Raw genomic sequence first — 23594 nt, 5'->3', positions numbered from 1 at the left:
TTAAAATAAGTTGTTTTTCTTCTTGTGAACTTTCTAATTGTATAAACCTTGGTGGATTAGATTTGGGTAAATCCAGTATTTTTGATTCCTCTGGTATTACAGTAAGTGTTTTTCATTGTTACAAACCAAATATTTTTCATTCTTTTAAATTAAATCAATACAATGTATATTTCCATAATTAATCCAGTTGTGTTTGGTTGTCTGATGTACCGTGTAGTTGTTTTTTTCTATTAATATATCATTTATTTCACTCTATTTGAAGAAAGCTCTTCAAAAACAAATGTAAATATAATTTAACTTGTTAACTCGCACAGAAAAAGCTTCCAAATTGTTATTTAAACAAAGTTGCAATTTATATTTTTACATTGATTACTTGTTTTTTTACATTACAGAACCATTGTTTGTGAAATCGCTGCAAACCAGTAATGTGACTTCATATTCTGTGTCCCTGATGTGGAGTAATCCTGCTGAGTATCAGAGTACTTACACCTACAGAGTCCAGACTAATGTCACATCACCAGCTACAATGATAAATAATACAATAGTGACAAGTGAATCGGCTACAATAATGAATCTGACAGCGGGAGAGACATATACATTCCTGGTATATACAAGAGCTGCTGATAATGTCACTGAATCAGTCCCTGTATCAGTAACTACCTGCACAGGTCAGTATATCAAGTTGATGGAAATTAATACCTTTTTGACAGTACTGTACATATATAAGTATATAAATATACTTTCATAATAAGAAATCTGATAGGCAGCAGTGTAGCTAATGGACACTGAAACGTTTGAGTCACCTTTCACATTCTCAAGTGCTCTATCTCCAATAACATGCACCATTGTAATTAGAGATGGGCGGGTCCGGTTCCTCGAGAACCGAACCCACCCGAACTTTAGGTATCCGAGTACCGAGCTGAGTAGCTGAGTACTCTCCCGCCCGCTCCGAATCCAAATCGAGGCCGAACGTCATCATGACGTCATCGGATCTCGGTTCTCGCGATACTTCAAGATTATAAATACCCGCCTCCACAGCAATCCATCGCCATTTGACAGAGGGAGAGAGCAGGGTGTAGTCACAGGCTGATTAGAGCAGGGACAGAGAATCCAATATTCTTATTCCAATTGTTGTAAAAAATATCGCTAGAGAGGAGGATAGAGGGTTTTTTTCTTTTCAATATTTGGCACTCACCAGTGTTTTTGGGGTGTCCCCCATAATTGTGCATAAATATTTCTCTTTCATCCAGTTTGGGGGACTCTGGTTGTGGAGGGGAGCACGGGAGTTGGCACCTAGCTAGTTAATCTTTAGCACTGCTGACAGACCCCTCCCCTCTACAATCCCCCCTCCTCTTCCTCCTCAGTTTTTTCTAGGTGCCCAAAGGAGTTGGGCTTATTAGAAATAGCTAGTAATTTATTTCATTTATTTTTATATATAACTTTAATTTTTTCTTTATTTTTCACAGTTTAGTTAATTTAGGGCAGAGCTGGGAGTGTGTTCTATATATAGAGAACACACTCACAGAAGCTGGGCAGCGGTGACCGGACTCTGTCAGAGAGAGCAGACTGCTCTCAATGACAGAGCATTAGCGGTCACAGTATAGAGTGACAAGCGGTCTCCCGGACCGCTGTCACTCTTGGAGGCTCCAACGATAACCGGCGCTGCCATTAGGCATAGAGCGCCGCTTATCGCAATTACCTTGCCGGCGGCCATGATTTCTTCAGCGGACCGCGGAGGTACACAGAAAGAAGGAGGAGAGTAAGGGGCCATACTAAGATCCCCCCTCAGGTGAATAGGAGGGGGCATCAGGGTATTAACGCTGCAGGAGACCTCTTCAAGAGACCTCCATAACTCTGCGAAAGAAATCGATAAGTTCTTTTAAAAAAAAAAAAAAAGGAGAGACAGAAAGCTGCAGAGGTGGGAACTATAACAAGAGCTCTCCTGCTCTCAGCACAGATGGTACAGTCCGGACTCTGGCGCCAAACAGAATCCCGGGAAGGAACTTATCTCCAAAGGAGCAGACACCAGGACACTGCTGTTGGACTTCTCCCTTGAGTGGCCCTTTCGTCTAAGTACCAAAGCCTTTCTTTAACCATTTACTGACTGTTTATGTGGTTACAGGAGGGAGGCTAGTAGGATTGTTAAAATCTTCTTACTTGCACATATATCTTTTAATTGTTACACACATACAAGTACAGCTTTTATTACACAATAGTCTGTTACTTGTTGTCTACTCTGTCTCTCAAAATATCTCTTATCTAAGTGTGTTTGGTGTGCTTTTCCTTTTTAAAATGACAGAAAAGGGAAAAGGCCCTATGGCAAAATATTTTACATGTTCCAGATGTAAAGCTAAATTACCTAATGGGCAGAAAGACCCTGTTGGCGCTCTGCTCAGTCTGTGAAGGAGAGGTCCCCTCTGCGCAAACCCAGCTCCTTCCAGCCCCACTGACGGAGGAACCGGCCTAGGTAGCTTCCCTGACACAGTCTGTTTCCTCTTTGGCACAGTTGGTCTCCCAATCTAATCAATTGTTGTCTAGTGTGGCAGCCTCTGTGATAAATAATGCTATTACTCCTGTGGGGCTCCCTGCTGCCATGGTTTCTACTGAAACGGCTATAGCAGGACCTTCCTCTTTGCTTACGGACCATCCGCCTGTACCCACAGAACCGGCATGGTCCTCAGCATTTATTAAAGGTTTGGACAAACTTAACCAGTTACTTGAATCCCCAAACTTGCCCCTAGCTAAAAGAAAGCAGCTCAGATCCGCTAATCCTCTCATGGTCCTTTCTGATTCAGAGGGACTTTCAGAAGAGGAAAGAGAATCAAGTTTGGATTCTGACCAGGTTCCAACCTTGGAACAGGAAGAAATCACTTAATATCAGTTTATTGATGATTTGGTTTTAGCGGTGAGGCAAGCGTTGGACCTCCCAGAAATGGAGGATCCTAGTCCTAGAGACCGAAGTCTCTTTTAAAAGGCCAAAAGGAAGGTTATTCGTTTTCCCCCTTCTGTAGAACTCAGAGATATTGCTGAGGGAGCCTGGAAACAGCCTGATAAAAAGTTCTCTGTTCCAAAGAGGTTCTCTTCCCTCTATCCGTTACAGGAAGAGGGCATGGCTCGCTGGGAGGAAATTCCGAAAGTAGATGCTCCTGTAGCCCGTTTGGCCCATCACACTCTCCTTTCAACCCCGGGCTCAGCAACTCTGCAGGATACCACTGACCGCAGAGTGAAATCCCAGTTAAAATCTATATTTCTCTTTCATCCAGTCTGGGGGACACTGCTTACCATGGGGTTGTGGAGGGAGCTTGGGGAGTTGGCACCTAACTAGTTAAGTTTTAGTACTGCCGACAGACCCCTCCCCTCTACAATCCCCGTGGACTCTTCAGTTTTTTCAGGTGCCCTGGAGTTGGGCAGCGTTTTTTTATAGCTAGAGTAATTTTAAAATTTTTTATTTCTTTCTTTTATTTTATTATTCTAATCTTTACTGGTGACAGTGCTGGAGTGTGTTCTATGATAGAGAACACACTCACAGCCAGCAGCGCAGGCATTCCCCTGTCAGCTGGGAGCCAGAGGCTCTCACTGACAGGAAAACTTTCAGAAGGGTGCCTAAACTGAGGAGTGACAAGCGGTCTCATGGACCGCTGCACTCCTCCAGCCTCCCCGATAACCGGCGCTGCCATGACAGGCATAGAGTGCCGGTTATCGGATTTACAAGTAGCGGTGGCCATCTTGGATTTTTGGGCCAGCAGCGCTACGGAGAGAGGATGAAGGGGGCTATACCAAGGTTCCCCCCTCATGCATAGGTGGAGGGCGCCGGGTATGTCGCTGCGGAGACCTCTGTAAAGGGGTCTCCACTACCTGTCACGCTCCTTCCACAGAGAGATGTTATATCCCAGTCTTCTGGCGCCAAAGGAAGCCCGGGAAGAGAGATCAGAGCTGAGGGAGCAGACACTGGACAAACTGCCGTGGACTTCTCTCCTTTATGGCCCTGGGCTAAGTATTGCCTTTAAACACACATATTGTTTATTTCTGTGGAAAAAAAGTAGGCTTGTAAGGTTTACATTATAGTCTCCTACTTGCCTACAAAACATTTGGTGTTTAATTATTACAAGTACAACTTTTATTATATAGATCAGTTGTTTCTTGTTATATAATCTGTTTTTTTTCTGCATACATATCTCTCTCTATTCTCTCTGTTACACAGCTAGATTAACCCATTAATCTGTGTGTTTGGTGTGCCTTCCTTTATAAAAATGACAGATAAGGGAAAGGGCCCTATTGTAAAATATTTTACTTGTTCAAAATGTCAAGTTAAATTACCGTGTGGGCAGGGGGACCCTAAATTGGCGCTCTGTTCTGCATGTGATGCAGGGGCTTCCACTGTGCAGACTCATCAGTCCACAGCCCCTCTGACGGAGGAGCCGGCCTGGGTGGCCTCCCTGACACAGTCGGTTTCCTCCTTAGCTCAGATGGTATTACAATCTAACCAATTGCTATCTAATATGGCTACTTCGGTGGCTACTAATAATAGCACTCAGCTGGGCCTCCCTGTTACCACAGGGTCTATTGGAGCGTCCTTACCAGGACCTTCCTCCTCCTTTTCTGACCAAACCCCTATCCCCACAGAAGGGGCATGGTCTACAGCTTTCCTTAAAGGTTTAAATAAGCTTAACTTGTTGCTTGAGTCCCCAAACATCCCGTCCGCTAAAAGGAAGAGACCTAGATCGGATAACCCTATCACGGTCCTTTCAGATTCTGAGGAATCTTCTGAGGATGAGGAGACAGTTTATTCCGATTCTGACCAAGTTCAGTCTTCGGAACAGGAGGATAGTTCTAGAAACCAATTTGTTAATGATTTGGTTTTTGCAGTTAGACAAGCGTTAGACCTCCCAGAACCGGAGGATCCTACGCCTAAAGACAGAATTCTGTTCAAGAAAGCCAAAAGAAAGGCTTGCCGTTTTCCCCCTTCTAGGGAACTCGTAGATATTGCTGAAGGAGCATGGAAACAACCTGAGAAGAGGTTCTCAGTTCCCAGAAGATTCTCCTCCTTGTACCCCTTACAGGAGGAGGAGGTAATTCGTTGGGAAAGTATCCCAAAAGTAGATGTTCCTATAGCACGTTTAGCCAAACACACCTTACTTCCAGCTCCTGGTTCAGCGTCCCTTCCGGATGCCAATGACCGGAAGGTTGAATCCCAACTGAAATCTATTTTTGCGGCTGCAGGTTCGTCCTTTAGACCCACATTCGCTTCAGCTTGGGTGGCTAGAGCCATGGAAGTATGGGCAGACCAGCTGGCAGAGACCTTACAGGGTTCTGAATTACTCCCCCTGGCCTTACATTTAAAAGAGGCATCGGGGTACATTTATGAGGCGGCTCAAAACTCAGCGGCTGTCTCCTCCTCAATACAGGCTGCATCCATTTCAGCTAGAAGAACTCTATGGCTGAAATCCTGGGAAGGAGATGCGGAATCAAAAAAGTCTGTTGAAATCATTCCCTTTTCAGCAGCAGGTTTGTTTGGTCCGGAATTAGATACCTTGATATCCCAGGCTACTGGGGGCAAGAGTACTTCCTTGCTGGTTTTCCCAGGTAGAAGCAGAAAACCCAGGTTCAGCTCCTTCCGTCAGCCCTTTCGAGGATCCTCCTTGTCCAGGGGACAGGTGTTTAGGGGCAAACAGCCAAATGCCTGAGGCTCCTCCTCTAGAGGAAGATCCTCTTTTTCGGCCAGGCGCCAGGCCTCCAGGACTCAGGAGAAGCCTGCGTCCTGACGACCACTTGTTTTCCCTAGGGGAAACCCCAGTGGGAGGTCGTCTGTCTCTTTTTCTTCAACAGTGGACAGAATCCTCCCAGGACTCCTGGATTCGGGGCATTATATCAAGGGGATACAGGATAGACCTGCTGGGTCCCAGACCCCATCGGTTCTTCGTAACCCCCCTACCCCGAGATCCATACAGAAGACAGGCAATACAGGATTGTGTCGCCTCTCTTCTCTCTCAGAAGGTTGTCTGCAAGGTTCCAAAAGGGACAGGGTTTTTATTCAAACCTGTTCCTTGTGAAGAAGCCGGACGGCTCCTTCCGACCCATTTTAAACCTAAAGACCCTCAATGTGCACCTAAGAGTCGACAGATTTCGGATGGAATCTCTGAGGTCGGTCATAAACGGTTTGGAGAGAGATCAATTTATGGCTTCCATAGACATAAAAGATGCATACCTCCACATTCCCATTTGGGAGGGCCATCAGTCCCTCATCAGATTCACTGTAGGACCCTCCCATTATCAGTTTCGGGCCCTCCCTTTCGGCCTCTCCACGGCGCCGAGGGTTTTCACAAAAGTCATGTCGGTTATGGCAGCTCGTCTTCACCTTCTGGGCATCCAGGTCGTGCCTTATCTGGACGACCTGCTCTTCAAATCCTCCTCAGAGAGTTGTTTGCGTTATCACTTGTCCCTTGCCTTGGCGGTTCTCAAAGGTCACGGACAGGAATACACAATTGGGAAGCCGACTATCTCAGTCGCAACCAGATGATGCCGGGGGAGTGGTCTCTCCATCCGGAAGTCTTTCAGTCCCTAGTTCAGAGGTGGGGTCTTCCGGACATAGATCTCATGGCCTCCAGACACAACAGGAAGGTTTTCACGTTTTGCGCAAGGTCAAGAGACCCCTTAGCCGTGCCAGTGGACGTCATGACCATGCCATGGGAGTTCAGGATGGGATACCTATTTCCTCCCATCTCCATGCTTCCTCGCATTCTCAGACGGGTCAGGCAGGGGGGTCTGCCATTGATTCTGGTAGCCCCCTCATGGCCGCGCCGAGTCTGGTACGCAGACATAATCTCCATGGCAGAAGGACCCGGGGTTCGTCTACCATCTCGAGATGACCTTCTCCTTCAGGGTCCATTCCGACACCAGAATTTACCTCAGCTCAGTTTAACGGCATGGCTGTTGAAGCCAGCCTCTGGAGGGCTAGAGGTTTCTCCCCCAACGTAGTTAATACCCTGATGCGAGCTAGGAAGCCAGATTCAGCTCGCATCTATCACAGGATTTGGAGAGCTTACATTAGATGGTGCGAAGGTAGGACTTGCCACTCATCCTCCTTTCGCCTCACTCACTTGTTAGCTTTCCTTCAGGATGGCCTGGAGGCAGGTCTCAGGTTAGGTTCCCTAAAAGTCTAAGTATCGGCACTCTCGGTATTTTTCCATATGAAATTAGCCGATTTACCAGATATCAGGACTTTTCTTCAGGGAGTACTGCATATTCAGCCTCCCTATGTTCCGCCGACAGCACCATGGGATCTCAACCTGGTACTGGAAATGCTTAAAGGGCCTCCTTTTGAGCCCTTGCGTGTGTCAGAATTAAAGTGGTTGACCTGGAAGGTCCTCTTTCTTTTAGCTATCGCTTCTGCTCGAAGAGTTTCGGAATTAGGAGCCTTGTCCTGTCGGGAACCATATTTGGTTTTCCACGAGGACAGATCGGTCTTAAGAACCCTTCCTTCCTTCGTTCAGAAGGTAGTTTCGGCTTTTCACCTTAACCAAGACATTGTAGTCCCGGCCTTTTCATCCTCTTCCCAATCTGATCTCCAGACTATGGAAAAGTTGGATGTGGTTAGGGCTCTGCGCATCTATGTAAAAAGAACTTCTCAAATTAGACTTACAGATTCTTTGTTTGTTCTCTATGATGCTAATAAGAGAGGCTGGCCAGCCTCAAAACAGTCCATCGCTAGATGGATTACGGCAACGATTAGACATGCTTACATAAAGGCTAACCGTCCTGTGCCAGAGAGACTTACGGCCCATTCCAACAGATCGGTAGGGGCGTCGTGGGCAGCGAGAAATGGGGCTTCTGCGGACCAGCTTTGCAGAGCAGCCACCTGGTCCTCTGTCCACACGTTTACAAAATTTTACCAATTTAATGTATTTGCATCTACGGATGCAGATTTCGCTCGTAATGCTTTGCGAGCGGGATTTTCAGAGTAGTCCCACCCTTAGGGGGCTGCTTTAGAACGTCCCCATGGTAAGCAGTGTCCCCCAGACTGGATGAAAGAGAAAAGAGGATTTATGTACTTACGTTAAATCCGTTTCTCTGATTCCGTCTGGGGGACACTGCGATCCCTCCCTTCTTCTGTTCTTCTGTGTGCTCTTGTTTGACTGGCCTTACTCCTAGGGCTTTTTAATAAACTGAAGAGTCCATGGGGATTGTAGAGGGGAGGGGTCTGTCGGCAGTACTAAAACTTAACTAGTTAGGTGCCAACTCCCCAAGCTCCCTCCACAACCCCATGGTAAGCAGTGTCCCCCAGACGGAATCAGAGAAACGGATTTAACGTAAGTACATAAATCCTCTTTTTTGGCAACGGGTTCTTCCTTTAGACCCACGTTTGCTTCAGCTTGGGTTGCCAAAGCCATGGAAGCATGGGCAGAGCAACTGGCACAGACCTTACAGGACCCAGAATTGATTACCCTAGCGTTACATTTAAAGGAGGCGTCAGGGTATATTTATGAGGCGGCTCAGAGCTCAGCTTCTGTGTCCTCCTCTATTCAGGCTGCGTCTGTTTCAGCAAGAAGAACATTATGGCTGAAATCCTGGGAAGGGGATTCTGAGTCAAAGAAATCTATGGAATTCATTCAGCAGGTCTGTTTGGCCCGGAATTAGATAACATGATTTCCCAGGCAACGGGGGGCAAGAGCACCTCTTTGTCAGTTTTCTCCAGTAGAAGCCGGACCCCACGGTTTAGCTCCTTTCGTCAGTCCTTTCGGGGTACATCTTTGCCCAGAGGGCAGTCGTTTAAGGCTAGACAACTGAATTCTCGAGGCTCGTCTGTCAGAGGCAGGTCCTCGTTTGCAGCTAGGCGCCAGGCCTCCAAGACTCAGGAGAAGCCTGCGTCTTGACTGCCACTCTATTCCCCAAGAGGTGGCGCTGGTGGGGGAACGTCTGTCTCTTTTTCAGGAACAGTGGGCAGCGTCATCCCAAGACCCTTGGATTCGGGGCATTATTTCAAGAGGGTACATGATAGATCTGATGGGACCAATACCGCAGCGCTCCTTTGTAACCTCACTACCCCGAGATCCCCAAAGAAGACAGGCAATGCAGGCGTGTGTCGCCTCTCTTCTTTCGCAAAAAGTCATTTGCATGGTCCCAGACAACCAGAAAAGAAAAGGTTTTTATTCAAATCTTTTTCTGGAGAGCCATGGGTGGCTGATAAACTTAAAGAAATCCCAGATGGTTCCGTGTCAGCGCATGGTCTTCCTGGGGCTTATCATGGACACCAGTCGGCAGAAGGTGTTCCTTCCTACGGAGAAGATCATTTCAATCCCGGCTACAACAACTCAGGTCTTGTCCTCTCCCAAGCCCTCAATTCATTTGTGCATGCGGCTGCTTGGGAAGATGGTGGCCTCCTTCGAAACGATTCCCTTCGGTCGGGCTCATTCCCGATACTTCCAGTGGGATCTGTTACAGAAATGGTCAGGATCCCACATACACTTGGATCTCCAGAAGATCTCGCTGTCTCTGGGGGCGAGAGAATCGCTCCAGTGGTGGCTGAATCAAGATCACATGTCAGTGGGCAGGTCCTTCGCTCCATGGTCATGGATCATAGCCACAACAGACGCCAGCCTGAGAGGTTGGGGGGCGGTAGTCCTGCACCTCCAGCTCCAGGGACTTTGGTCTGTTCAGGAATTAGCCTTATCAATCAACACGTTGGAGTTGAAGGCAATTCTTTTAGCCCTTCGGGGGGCACAGACCCTCCTTCGGGGCCACCCAGTCAGAGTTCAGTTCGACATTTGGGAGGGGCATCAGTCTTTCCTTCGGTTCTTGATAGAAAGGGACCATTTTCAGTTTAAGGTGCTTCCCTTTGGTTTGTCAACAGTGTCACGTGTGTTCACAAAGATCATGTCTGTCATGGCTGCTCACCTGCGAGCCATGGGTGTGAACATAATCCCTTTTTTGGACAATCTCCTTATCAAGGCTCATGCAAAGTACGTCCTGGATCAACATCTTTTTCTGACCATTCACTTTCTGGAACAAAACGGTCCCAGTTGGTTCCATCTCAGAGGATTGTGTTCTTGGGCCTTCTCATGGACACCAGTAAACAGAAGGTTTCTTTTCCGGAAAAAAGGTTTCTGCAGTCAGGTCATCTGTGCAGAGGCTTCTCCGGTCTCCTTGGCCTTCCATGTTGATGGTTTACAGAGAAGTGAACAAAATAGGCGTTAATGAATAAAGAAAAAGCAGCCGTAGGTGTAACAGGGGAGCCACCAACTCTCACAATATGAAATAATAACAGAAAGGTATAGCTGAAAGAGCGCTATATCTTCCCAAAAGAAGAACTCAAATTCAAATTTTCACATGTAAATTACATGCCCCTAAATATAGGTACTCAGAATAGAAAAAACATATACATAGGGTAATAGAGTCAAATGCAAATGAGTGAAAAGTTCCACACAAGAGAGAGACCCTTATCCTGATGTGAAGAAATTGAAAAAATGCTCCTCAGTGAGAATAAACACCAACGCAATCCCTTAGGAATACTGCTTACAAGATTCAGATGTAATGTGAGCCTGTAGATTGTCAACAGTGATAAAACATCAAAAAAGGCACATATAGTGTAAAACCTTTTAATAAAGGGGACAAAGACTCATGTCCCAAACAAATTAAAACATGAATATTGTAAAGTGTATGCTCGTACCAGACACCAGAGATATACAGCACATATCAGTAGGAGTACAATGTAATGCCCGGGTTCCTCCGTCCAAAGTGCCGCCAGCTAGAGATAGAGTACACAGAACAGCCCCACCGAAACAACCAACGCATTGCAATCCATGCAGGATCTTTTTCAAGATTGCGGCTTACAATCCACAAAGCTGTTTAAATAGTGCCCATACTTCCGGTATCACCTTACTTCCCTAATCAAAACGAGGCTTGGATAGCAAGAGTTCCAGTCCGCATGTGAACTAAGTCCTCCTTACAACTGGATACAAATAAATGAAGTCATATGACTTCAAACCAGTGTGGATAAGTAATCAAATACACATCCCCTTCACACTCAGAGAATATGTAATTTTTAACAATTCGAGTAGGATTCCTAAAATATTATGTATGCTATAATGCAAATGTAACTTTACGAGGAAACATTATAGCTTAATATTGCAGCTATTAAAGCAATATACAATATTCACAAACATATCATTTTAACAATGGGATATATATAAAAATATAAAATATATATGTTTATAGATTGTACAGTGTAGAATCTCAAAATACCCAACAAAATAACTCAAGAAGGCAATATTAATTATGTGATATAACAGGATCGATGTTGAACAGCGTGTCCACATTCCCAAATTATGAGAAAAGAAGAGAATGAGAGTAAAAAAAAATAAAAAGACAAAAACAAAATTAGTACCAAAATATTAATAGCCATCAAATGTACAATGACATAAGGACAAACATCATAAAAACCATTTGAGCTCAAAGTCCCTTTGGAAATAAAGTACCAAGTTGATTTCTGTTTTAGCTAAACGCTGAAGCGTGTTTTGACAACGCCAATATTTTTCAACTTTTTCAATCCCCCAAAAGGCTTTTATTTCCTTTGGGTTACTGCAATGTATTTTCTTAAAATGTTCCGAAAGATTGTGGGACTAGACCTCTCCGAATAATATATATGTGTTCTCTCATTCTAACCTTCAAGGGTCTCGTAGTTCGACCCACATATATTTTATTGCATGAACATTCAATGGCATATACTACATTAGACATGTGACAGTTTATAAACTGATTAATACAATGGTAGAACCATTCACTGTAAAATTTTCTATCTTGAAAGACTATTTTTACACATCATACATAAGCCACATCTGTAAAAGCCTCTATTTTTAATTGAACCTTGGTTAGTATGGAAAGTAACATTCCTAACTAACTTGTCTTTAATATTAGGAGCTTTCCTATAAATAAAGGCTGGTCTCCATGTTGATGGGCATGAAGCTTCTGGGTCAGATGGTCTCCCTTACGGCCGGTTTCATTCGCAGATCTTTCAGTGGTACCTCTTATGCCAATGGTCGGGGTCTCCCTTCCATTTCGAGTCTCTGTGCTTTCAGTTGTCTAGGGCAGCCTGTTTCTCCCTTCTGTGGTGGGCCGACCTGGAGAATTTAGTGATGGGTCGGTCGTTCGTTCAATGGTCATGGACCTTGGTGACCATGAACGCTAGTTTGAGGGGGTGGGCGGCATTGGTTCACCATTTTCGCCTACAGGTTATGTGGTCAAGCAAGGAGGCCTCCCTGCCGATAAATGTTCGCGAATTGAAGGCGATCCTCCTAGCTCTTCAGGGGGCGCAATCTCTTCTCAGGAGGATGCCGACTCGAATTCAGTCGGACAGCACCACGAAGGTGACCTACGTAAACTGCCAGGGCGGAACGAGAAGCGCTGGCGCCATGGCAGTGGTGAACGAGATCTTGTCTTGGGCAGAAAGGTTTGTTCCAGCCATATCCACGGTGTTCATACTGGCGGTGGACAACTGGGATGCGGATTATTTGAGCAGGCATGCGATCATCCCAGGAGAATGGTCCTTGCATCCTCAGGTTTTTCAGGATCTAGTCAACAGATGGGGCCTCCCCGACATAGATTTGATGGCCTCTCGTCACAATTGCTGTGTTCCAAGGTTTTGCGCAAGGTTGAGAGAACCCTTGGCAGCGGCAGTGGATGTAATGACCATGCATTGGGAATTTCAACTGGGGTACTTGTTTCCTCCCATTTCCATGATTCAGCGAGCACTTCAACGGGTGGCTCTGGGAGGCCATCCGGTAATTCTGGTTGCACCAAACTGGCCCACGAGGGTTTGGTACGCAGACATTCTTCTGCTCAGAGACGGTCCGGGTTGGCTTCTTTCTCTCAGGCCAGATTTACAGGAACAGGGACCCTTTCATCATCCTCACTTTGTTTGGTTAGATTTAACATCATGGCTGTTGAGGCCAGCATTTGGTGGGGCAACGGGTTCTCTTCCGGTGTTGTGCAGACCTTGATGAAGGCCAGGAAGCCGTCCTTGGCACGCATTTAATATAGGACGTGGCTGGCTTATGTTAAATGGTGTGAGGCTCATTCTTGCCAGTCATCTTTCCGCTTGTCTCATTTATTAGAGTTCCTCCAGGATGGTTTGGATGTTGGGCTCCGTCTTAGCTCTCTCAGGGTTCAGGTCTCTGCATTATCTGTGTTTTTCCAACGCCGTCTGTCTGTTCTTCCAGAAGTCCAGACCTTCGTCCAGGGGGTGTTGCGCATCCAGCCTCCTTACGTTCCGTCAATAGCACCCTGGGATCTAAATTTGGTCCTGGATGTTTTCCCAGAAGCCACCTTTCGAACCTCTGCATTTTTGACTGGAAGGTGGTATTCTTGTTAGCTATCGCATCGGCTCGCAGGGTGTCAGAACTCAGGGCCTTATCGTGTTGGGCTCCCTACTTGATTTTTCATGAAGACAGGGGGTGCCTTCTTTGCTGCCAAAAGTTGTCTGGTTTCTACGAGAAACAGGATATAGTGGTTCCTGCTTTACGTGAGGGTTCTTTGTTAGATGGGGTGTAGGCTTTACGTACTTATGTGGATAGGTCCTCTGCTTATCATAAGACGGACTCTCTTTTTGTGTTGACTCCCATAAGAGGGGTTGGCCGGCATCCAAGCAAACCATTGCTTGGATTCCGGCCAATTACTCAGGCAATATCTATGGTCCCTGTCTAATGCATATTTTGTCATGTCTGAGAGCTTCCAATCACACATTCTACAAAACCTAATATGACACTAATGCTGAGATCTGATGACAAATTATTTTCAGTTGGCTGCTTATTTGGATCTTTATGATAAACCTGTTATAATTAATGATTGTAGTCATTGACGAACCATAAAACATGTCAGCCCACATTTTAAATACCCTGATTTTCTACTTCTTCAATCCTTATTGCTTTTCAGTAGAACAATGTTTATTATTTTACACTCCCTGTTCCTGCATTATACACATCAAAATATAAAGATACAGGGATAATAATGAAAACACCATAAATTCAATATGCAGGGCTAGATATGTTTGCATGATAAGGTATGACATCTTTTAGCTCTTTTGTGACAACATGCACCTAATTTTGCACAGATCCACCCATTTCTACAGGTAAGGACGTGGACTTAAGGGCCAAGATGGCAGTGTCTATGGTGGAGCATATTTACATGAGGTAGTGGGTGTGGAGAAGGCATATTTGTGGAGACATTCCATGTTGTACTGGTAGGTGCATAGTCTGTTCCTCCCTGCAGAAAGACTAGAATTATCTAGTGTTATAGAAACCCAACCTCATCCCTACACTTTTAATGGGACGCATTTCCCAACTTCCTGATGCATTTAGGTGGCAAAACTAATTTTTTGACACACTTCAACCAATATAATAAAACATTCAAACATACAAAGTGACACGTAATAAAGACAGTCCCAGTGTCAAATCAGTGCAGCTCTTCTGACCAAAGTAATCCCCTCTCTTTATTCCTACTTTCATAAGTTAGATGTAGACACAGGGAAGAGTAGAACATAGTACATTAATAATACTACTCTTGCAAGCAGCCAATGTTGATAGCACACATGTCACGGGCACTAGGAGTCTTTACCCAGGGATCACCAGGTGATAGGCTTACCAGAGCAATATAGGTGGTATTATGGTACTCTGGTAGCAGGTGATCACGGAACAGGAAATAGCAGATGATGAGATGCTCAGGAAAGTCTATGACTAGCAGCACTGGTAATATGGAGGTAATAATACACGAGGAACTGTATGGACAAAGGACACGTGAAGGTAGTCAGTGGTCTGCGGTAGCAAGTTGTACCACTGCTATAGTGAGGAGGAATGTCCAACAGAAACAAGGAGGTGATGAGAGTCAGCGGTCTGCAGATAGCAAGTTGTACCGCTGTCTGAGTGAAGGAATGGAATCCAAGTGGAGGTATCCGGGAAGTCAGTGGTCTGCGTTAGCAAGTTGTACCACTGCTATGTGAAAGGATACTGGAACAAGTGACACAGGGAACAGGGATCAGTGGTCTGCCTCTAGCAAGTTGTACCACTGAATATATATGTGGGGAGGAGCACGGGGAGAGACTGCAACACAGGAGATACACGGGCACCTTAAACTTGATCCACAATAATATGCACAATATATAAATGACTGAACAGCACTGTAATAATAGGAAGTCTCTTGAGGTAATCCGGTACAAGATAACACAGTCAATGATGGTAATAGACTCAGCGGATAGCAAACTCCAGAGAAGAACCAACACAGTCCAGCAAGATATGCAATACACCAGCACAGTCAATGAGAAGTATGCATACCGTGGTTCAGAAGCAGGCTGTCAGACAGGAGTGCAGAGATACCTGAACGGCAGGAGGCCGGCAGGATGCGAAGTCCCTGGATGGGTGAAGCGGTAGTCAAGTAGGTGCAGCGCACAGGTAGGTAGACCAGCAGGGAAACAAATACACAGGAATCAGTAGAGCGTGGAACTGGACTCCTGGAGGACCCTGAAGAATAGCGATGGTCTAGCTGAGAGGTAAGTAGTGAGACACGAATCCAATGCTGACAGGCGGGTAGAGACCAGCGGGAACACAGGAAAGCATGGAGAGTGGATCAGCAGTTGAAGGACGAGTAGAGCTGAGGAGTAGCGGCAGCAGGGCTCTGCGAACACACGGAGGTAGCCAATAGCAACCAGCAGGTGCAGTAACGATGGCACACGGGAGAGCAGAGTTGAGCTGGAACTGATGATCACGGAGAGTAGCGGATAGCAATAGTAGTAGCAGTCTCGAGGAAACACGGGAGAGTTGAGATGAGCTGAAGACTGAAGCGCACAGAGGCAGCGGATAGGAATCAGCCAAACAGTCACGATGAAACACAGACGAGTTGCAGGTTGCAGACTGTAGTGCACGGAGGCAGCGGATAGGAATCAACTAACAGTCACGATGATGCACAGGTGAGTAGATGTAGGTTGAAGACTGTAGTGAACGGAGGCAGCGGATAGGAATCAGCTAACAGTCACGATGATACACAGGAGGGTAGAAGTGGTCTGGAAACCACAGGAGTAGAAGTGGTTTGGAAACCACAGAGGTAGAAGTGGTTTGGAAACCACAGGAATCAGCAGCGCTGAAAACACGAGGAAACACAGGAACACCTTCAGAGACTCATGGGGAATGAGACTCCAAGATCAGGCAACGTGGTATTGACCACAGGTGCTTAATATAGGGAGTGTTGCCTGATCTGCCAATTAAGTTAAAGGGACATACACTGAAGGGTTAGAAAGGGCTGCGCATGCGCAGACCCTCAGGATGGAGGACGACCACGGTTCCTAAATGTCCGGGAAGAAGCACTCACAGTCCGGTGAGTGACAACACATCTGCACATAGTTGTGTCTGCAGCTTCTGATGTCTGTAAGACATGAGGGAGAGGTGGGGGAGGCATGACATCATTCAATATGTTTGTGTTATATTATACTATATGGTGCTATATAATACTACATGATGTTATATTATACTATATGGTGATAAAAAACATCTAAAATTAGCTTCATGCCACCAAAATCCCTAAAACCTCTGGGGGCCTAGGGACCCAGTGGTCATTCAGTTACAATTTCCATACCAGAACAAATACCCACTTTGACCTGTTTTTGTGTGTGTGTGTGTGTGTGTGTGTGTGTGTGTGTGTGTGTGTGTGTGTGTGTGTGTGTGTATAAAATATGTATCCCAGATTGCATTACAATTACCCAATACATTTTTAATTACATAGAAATACTAGTATTCTCATCATTGCAAACTGCAGCTCACAACATGAACCATATGCTCTTGCATTGTCTCACAAACACCGTTGACTATATGCTCCATTTACAAACACACAATATCACTATCATTAATGCACATATGCAATTATATTATTTAAATCTGTAGTACATATATGCTATCTCACAACCCAATATTACGCACAGTGCCACAACAATTCCTATTATACTACTTTACATACACTATAAACTTCATTGTTACCGAGTTACACACCATACTACAATAACTACTACCATATGCAATGTCTCTGTATCATCTACCCTATATAATGTATCCATATGCATTAATCACTATACCACTGCTTCCCAGCATGTATAACACTACTGCCCTCCGTGTTGCTTCTCCTATAATTACACTATACACACATCATGCCGGTTTGGTGACATGTAGTTATCACATCTGGCCGGCCTGCATGCTTATTTTAGTGCATGTGCTGTCCACCCGATTGGCGCATGTGCTCTGCATCACCTACAATAGAACGTCCCACAGGATCCCCTGGTAGCTGATCACTCTCCTTGTGTACTTTAGTCATTGTGACATTGTTCATTCACAGGCCTCGTTTAGAGTTGGATGCATTTGTGTACTGAAAGTACGCAGAAAAAGATGTATACAAACAAGTTTACTTACATGTTGGACAGAGCTCAGGACGCTTACAACTCAAAAACAGTAGTATTTTCGCCAGGCGTACATCAGGTGTAGAAGTGTGTATACTTACACCTAAAGTTAGCCTAGAGATGTGGCTTGACAGTGTAAGTGAATGTACAAAAAATAATATAATGAAGTACAATATACACAAGAGAGAATAGTGTCTTGATTGTATTTAATATATGCAAAAGTCACATTTTCCATGCAAAATGAAGTTAAACATAAACATTTCCACATCCATTATTTACTTTATTAAAGTTCTAATGGCAATCTACTTTCCTGCAGTTGTGAAATGTCAAATAAGTAATGCAAATATATATATCAGCAACTTCATAAAATGAAGTGCTATGAGATGTCAGATGGAGGTGTCAGTATGCAATCAGCCAATCAGAAGTAGCTAGATAGCGCTGCTGTTGGTCATCTTCATCATCACGTATCTCTGCACCAGCCCTCCAGTACCTGAAAGAGAGAATCTTTTTATTATGCATATCGCAGTATGCGTCCATGTCTAATTATGTCACTCTTACTGTACTCGCGAAGTGCTTGCCCCCCCCTCCCGCCACTCTCCAGCAGTAATGGTACACAAGTCTATAATACACAAAAATACACATACATAAGTAGTTTGGTGTGCAGCTTAGTACAGAAATGCATATATTGTGCATTGAACCAAGACTCCTTCGACCATGAATCTTTTTGATATGTATAAAGAATCTACTGATATGGTATTAACATTCGTAAATATTACTAACACAAAATTACAATATTCTGTATATTGTGTATAATCTATTCTTAGGAAACTGAGAGTTTCTAATTAATTTGCCTTGGGTTTTTGTCTTATTTAGGTCCAGGACAAGTTTCTTCCATCACAGTGAACAATTATAATTCAATCAATTTTCTGTCTGTGAACTGGACAGCAGCTACTGGAATAGTGAATTCTTATACAGTCAATCTAACTGGAGACATAAATAACACAACACAAACTAATTCTACACAAGTGAATTTCACAGGATTACTACCTGGCAGAGAATATACAGTCACTGTACAGACACTTAGTGGTAACGGCAGCCAGACATCTGCTCCAGTGACAGAGGCAACATGTGAGTATGATCAGGGTCATGTGACTTTATTGTCATGTGATACTAAGTACAGTAGATTTGGTTGCATCTGTAATCTCAGTGTTAAATTAAAGCTGCCCAGCATTATAAGTAAGCAGAATATTCCATGCTTGCACAAAAAATTGCATTTGCACCCCTTGCATTGCAAAATGCTTTGTCCAAATTTGCACCCTTTAGCTGGGTTTATTACTAACTGTAAATTAAGCCCTTAGTGTCTCTTTTACATATGTACTATTATTCAGGGCCTTTTAATGTTTCACTTATGCATTGTTTAAACGTATACTGTATATATCCTCAGTTGTGTGTATATTTTTTATTCAGACCCAACCCAACCAGTCAACAGAACCTTTACTACAGTTGGAACAAACAGCATCACATTATCTTGGGGAGAGCCAGTAAATATGACCAATGTGACAAAGACATATAATATAACTTATGGGAATTCATCTTCAAGCACTTGGACTGTATCAAGTAACACAACAAATGTCACCCTTCAGAGCCTGACATCTGGGACTAATTACACCATTACTGTGGTCACAGTCGGAGTCCGGGGGTATCAGAGTTTACCTGTGAGCAGATCTGTCTACACAAGTAAGTTTCCATCCTGTGAGAAATGTGATAGATGATTATTGTATTTCCTGTATCCAGAAGACATTAATCTGCTGAGTTCTTACAACATTTTGCATGAGGGGTACATTGATTCTTGGCCATGGCCCACCTATAGATCCAAATGTTTGGAGTATAAGTAAAAAGTAAATCTTGAAGTTTAGTGTGTTATCATGCTCTAAATTTCATTATTAGCCCCTCTTCCACCCAAGTAGATTATTTATACCAATTAATGCCCCCCCCCCCCATGCTTTCCTGTTTAGAACAGCTACTGCAGGGATACAGTCACCCCCAGGATTCCTATTGGCACCATGGTTTTCTCTTCATCTCTTGTTATTTGGTTACATTTTCATTGTATTTTGTCACAAATTGCTGCAAAGTCACATGTGACAGGAAATAAAACAGAAAAGCAGTGCTGGTGGGAAAATGATCCAGGTGACAAGATTGCAAATGTTCAGAAATATATGAACAAAGGACTGTGTCACGGTTCAATGCAAAATACAGCTCAGGAGCCAGGACTGAGGTGAAAACACACAATGTGTATTGCTGGAAGTACAACTAGATGGTGTAATAATGAGCATACAGGAAAATGCAGAAATAAATACCGGGCAGATGGCTGATGCTGGTAAGCGGTGATATGGAGAGATCCCAGGTAGCGGGTAAACCACAAGTACAGCAGAAAGGAAGCACAGCAGCATGTAACAACAGGAAGTAACAACAACAACAGCTTGAGACAACAGAGTGTAACAACAATAAACAGCAATGTATGCTGGGAATGACAGGTTTAAGAAGGGACACACCCAGGTGCAAGGGATAATTACAGAGCAGGTTAACCCCTGATACAAACAAGTAAGGCACAATAGCAGCACCTCTGGTGAATAGAGGTACTGCCAATATAAATACAATAATGAAGACAAAAAGGCAGGAGCTGCCAGGCAAAGCAGCATGCAATGCATAAGCTTGCAGGCAGATCCTGACAGACCGAAGTACGGTCTAAGTATACAAGTAGAAGGCACTCTTAATATTGGGCAAAATAAGCCTTTATTCCAGAAATCAAATATAGACAAAATATTATAAACAATAGAAAGTAAGTATGAGTGAAAAAGAAAAAAAGTGAATTATTATTTTTTTTTAATTCACGAGATAAAGATTGCTTTAAACAATTAACATCAGTGGCCAGACATTAGTTAATACATCACAAGGGCAATACAAGTGCTCTGAGGTGCTATGGAATAGATAAGATTTCTTTAGGCATTAGAGGAGGAGATTTAGAAAAACATCTGCTAAAAAGAGAAAGCAGATGGATCTTTCTCCTTAATTCTTTGTCCCCCATTGGACTCAATGAAAGTAACAGCCATAATCCTGCAGGTGGGACTTCCCCAATGCTTTAAAGTGGGAAGCCTTCTTTGTTAATTCATGTAGGTAGGGTGGCGCCCAAGAGACATATCTACCATTTGCACACAGGCAAATGGAGCAAAGCTGCCTGTCTTTTGTTTTAAAAAAATGTAAATTAAGCTATTAGGGTTAGGGTTTTACTTTGGGGATATAAATAGTTTTTTTTTACTCTTGGCTTTTACTTCCTTGGGGTGCAGGCTTCGGGTGAAATGAGGTCAGGGTTAGTTTACACTTTCCACCTTAACCCTAATGGCTTTATTTAAAACAGCGACTTTCTTTTAAAAAGGCAGGCAGCTAAGCTTTAAAGGGTAGCTGGCTGCCTCCTGAGCTGTAGAAATGTCTCCTGGGATCACATAAAGCAGGGTTCAGGGATGTACATGCTGGAAGAATACACTGTATGCTCTCTTTCATGCAACACCAGTGTTTATTTAGCTTACCTCTTTACTCTCTCTGCCCCTGCACACATTGGTAAATTGCACCTAATATCTAGCCTCCATCCTCTGCTGTGCTCCTCCTTACTGTTGATTCATATTGCAACACTTTAAAAAGCCATGAATCTGCTTGACTGGGATGAGCAGGGGAGAGAGTGGAGGCTTCTTACTGGATGTAATTCACCTATGTGTGTAGTGATGTTTGCAACTGGGAGGACCGATGATGCACAGAAATGGCAGCTGAGGAGTCGATTGGTATGATAATAACTCAGTAGATAGATACGACTGGTGGTCTGGTCTAGGGGCAGTTACCACCCTCACCAGCCCACCCTTCTGACTCTGGCACGACTGCTTGAAAATTGTACTTATTCTTGCAGGTTTCATCTATATATACAGAAAACATGCTGATGGAGAGTGAGTACTACGTCAGTTTGCATAGCGTATATTGTAACAAATCGTGGTGCGCATGCTCAGAAAGCAAACGCACGCAAATGTAGGCTAGCATGTATGTGATACTTATGACTCCCTATGTCTGGAGAGGTGTGATGGCGGAAGGAACGGGCTTTCTAGCGTACGCTTATACTGTAAGGACGTGTTTGAGCAATTGGCAACGAATGCAGACTGGGAAAAAGATGCATACACAGCAAAAAAGACGTTTTATTTGCAACTGTTCAGGAGCATGTGCAAATAGTGTGTGAAGATGATGACAGTCACTGGCACTAGCAAACCAATTGTAATTAGCTGTTTGCAAACGCTTCACTGATGCTTTATTGATCACTTGGCTATAGAATATGATTTTTTGAGTGTATTTTAGCATCTTTTTTTTTCGTATGCAAGACGATAAGGTATTGCTGTATTAGAGAGATTTTTTAAGTTTAGTTTATGGTTAATAGATAATGCGTTTGTTGGACATAAAATAAATAATTTCAAATATGGGCAGAAGTGGGACATAAGTGCGACATGCATCGGGCATAATATATACACATATGGTACTCATGATGAATGGAACGCATCTCCAGCTCTGCATATAGACGGAAATATGCATTTTCCTTTAAAAAAAAATGTTCAATCGCAAATTAAGCTCATTTTGTCTCCAACTTTGTATGAAGTCATGGATAGAATAAAAATTAAATTTCTGCCCATGTATGTTCTTGTTTTGACAATAACTTATAGTTTTCAGAAAATGTATACTATTCCTTTGTTCAATCCCTGTGGTCTTAGCAAGCTCAGCTTTTGCATACTTTACAGCTGCGCTGCAACAGTATCATGGATCATACACAACTCTTAGAAACTTAGGGTTATGTTATTCTAAAGTAGGGATGTGCACCGGCGACTTTTGAGGTCTCGTGTTTTGTGTTTTGGATCCGGATTTTCGTTATTTTTGAGGTTCGGATTTGTCTCGCAAAACACTTGACGAAAGGTCTCGGTTCGGATTTAAGGTTTTGGATTCGGATTTTTTTGCAAAAAAACATAAAAAGTTTAAAAATCAAGTTTTTGGGCTTATTTTCACTCCTAGGCTATTATTAACCTCAATAACATTCAATAACAAGCATTTCCACTAATTTACAGTGTATTCTGAACACCTCACAATATAGTTATTAGTCCAAAACGTTGCAACAAGGTATCTTTCTGGACTGCGTAGAGGAGTGGGTCACCACAATATATATTAAAAATGCTGAACTTTTATGAATCGCACCAATAAATGTACCTGGACTGCGTAGAGGAGTGGGTCACCACAATATATATTAAAAACCCTGAACTTTTATGAATCGCACCAATAAATGTACCTGGACTGCGTAGAGGAGTGGGTCACCACAATATCTTAAAAACCCAGAACTTTTATGAATCGCACCAATAAATGTACCTGGACTGCCTAGAGGAGTGGGTCACCACAATATATATTAAAAACCCTGAACTTTTATGATTCGCACCAATAATTGTACCTGGACTGCGTAGAGGAGTGGGTCACCACAATATATATTAAAAACCCTGAACTTTTATGAATCGCACCAATAAATGTACCTGGACTGCGTAGAGGAGTGGGTCACCACAATATATATTAAAAACCCTGAACTTTTATGATTCGCACCAATAAATGTACCTGGACTGCGTAGAGGAGTGGGTCACCACAATATCTTAAAAACCCAGAACTTTTATGAATCGCACCAATAAATGTACCTGGACTGCGTAGAGGAGTGGGTCACCACAATATATATTAAAAACCCTGAACTTTTATGAATCGCACCAATAAATGTACCTGGACTGCGTAGAGGAGTGGGTCACCACAATATATTAAAAACCCTGAACTTTTATGAATCGCACCAATAAATGTACCTGGACTGCGTAGAGGAGTGGGTCACCACAATATCTTAAAAACCCTGAACTTTTATGAATCGCACCAATAAATGTACCTGGACTGCGTAGAGGAGTGGGTCACCACAATATCTTAAAAACCCTGAACTTTTATGAATCGCACCAATAAATGTACCTGGGCTGCGTAGAGGAGTGGGTCACCACAATATATATTAAAAACCCTGAACTTTTATGATTCGCACCAATAAATGTACCTGGACTGCGTAGAGGAGTGGGTCACC

The 23594-nt window shown here is 43.7% G+C and overlaps 1 long non-coding RNA gene across 1 annotated transcript in view; it reads left to right on the top strand.

Annotated features, from left to right (window-relative positions):
* The first annotated feature begins 398 nt into the window (after positions 1–398).
* LOC142103998 (uncharacterized) overlaps positions 399–23594 on the top strand; it is a 32263-nt gene continuing 9067 nt past the window's right edge. The window contains exons 1-3 of the long non-coding RNA XR_012679481.1: positions 399–668; positions 18296–18550; positions 18890–19159. This is a non-coding gene — a long non-coding RNA (uncharacterized LOC142103998). The remainder of the gene's footprint in view (positions 669–18295; positions 18551–18889; positions 19160–23594) is intronic.

Source organism: Mixophyes fleayi, chromosome 10 (assembly GCF_038048845.1).
Source record: "Mixophyes fleayi isolate aMixFle1 chromosome 10, aMixFle1.hap1, whole genome shotgun sequence".
NCBI lineage: Eukaryota > Metazoa > Chordata > Amphibia > Anura > Limnodynastidae > Mixophyes > Mixophyes fleayi.
This window is presented reverse-complemented; position numbering and strand designations above follow the sequence as displayed.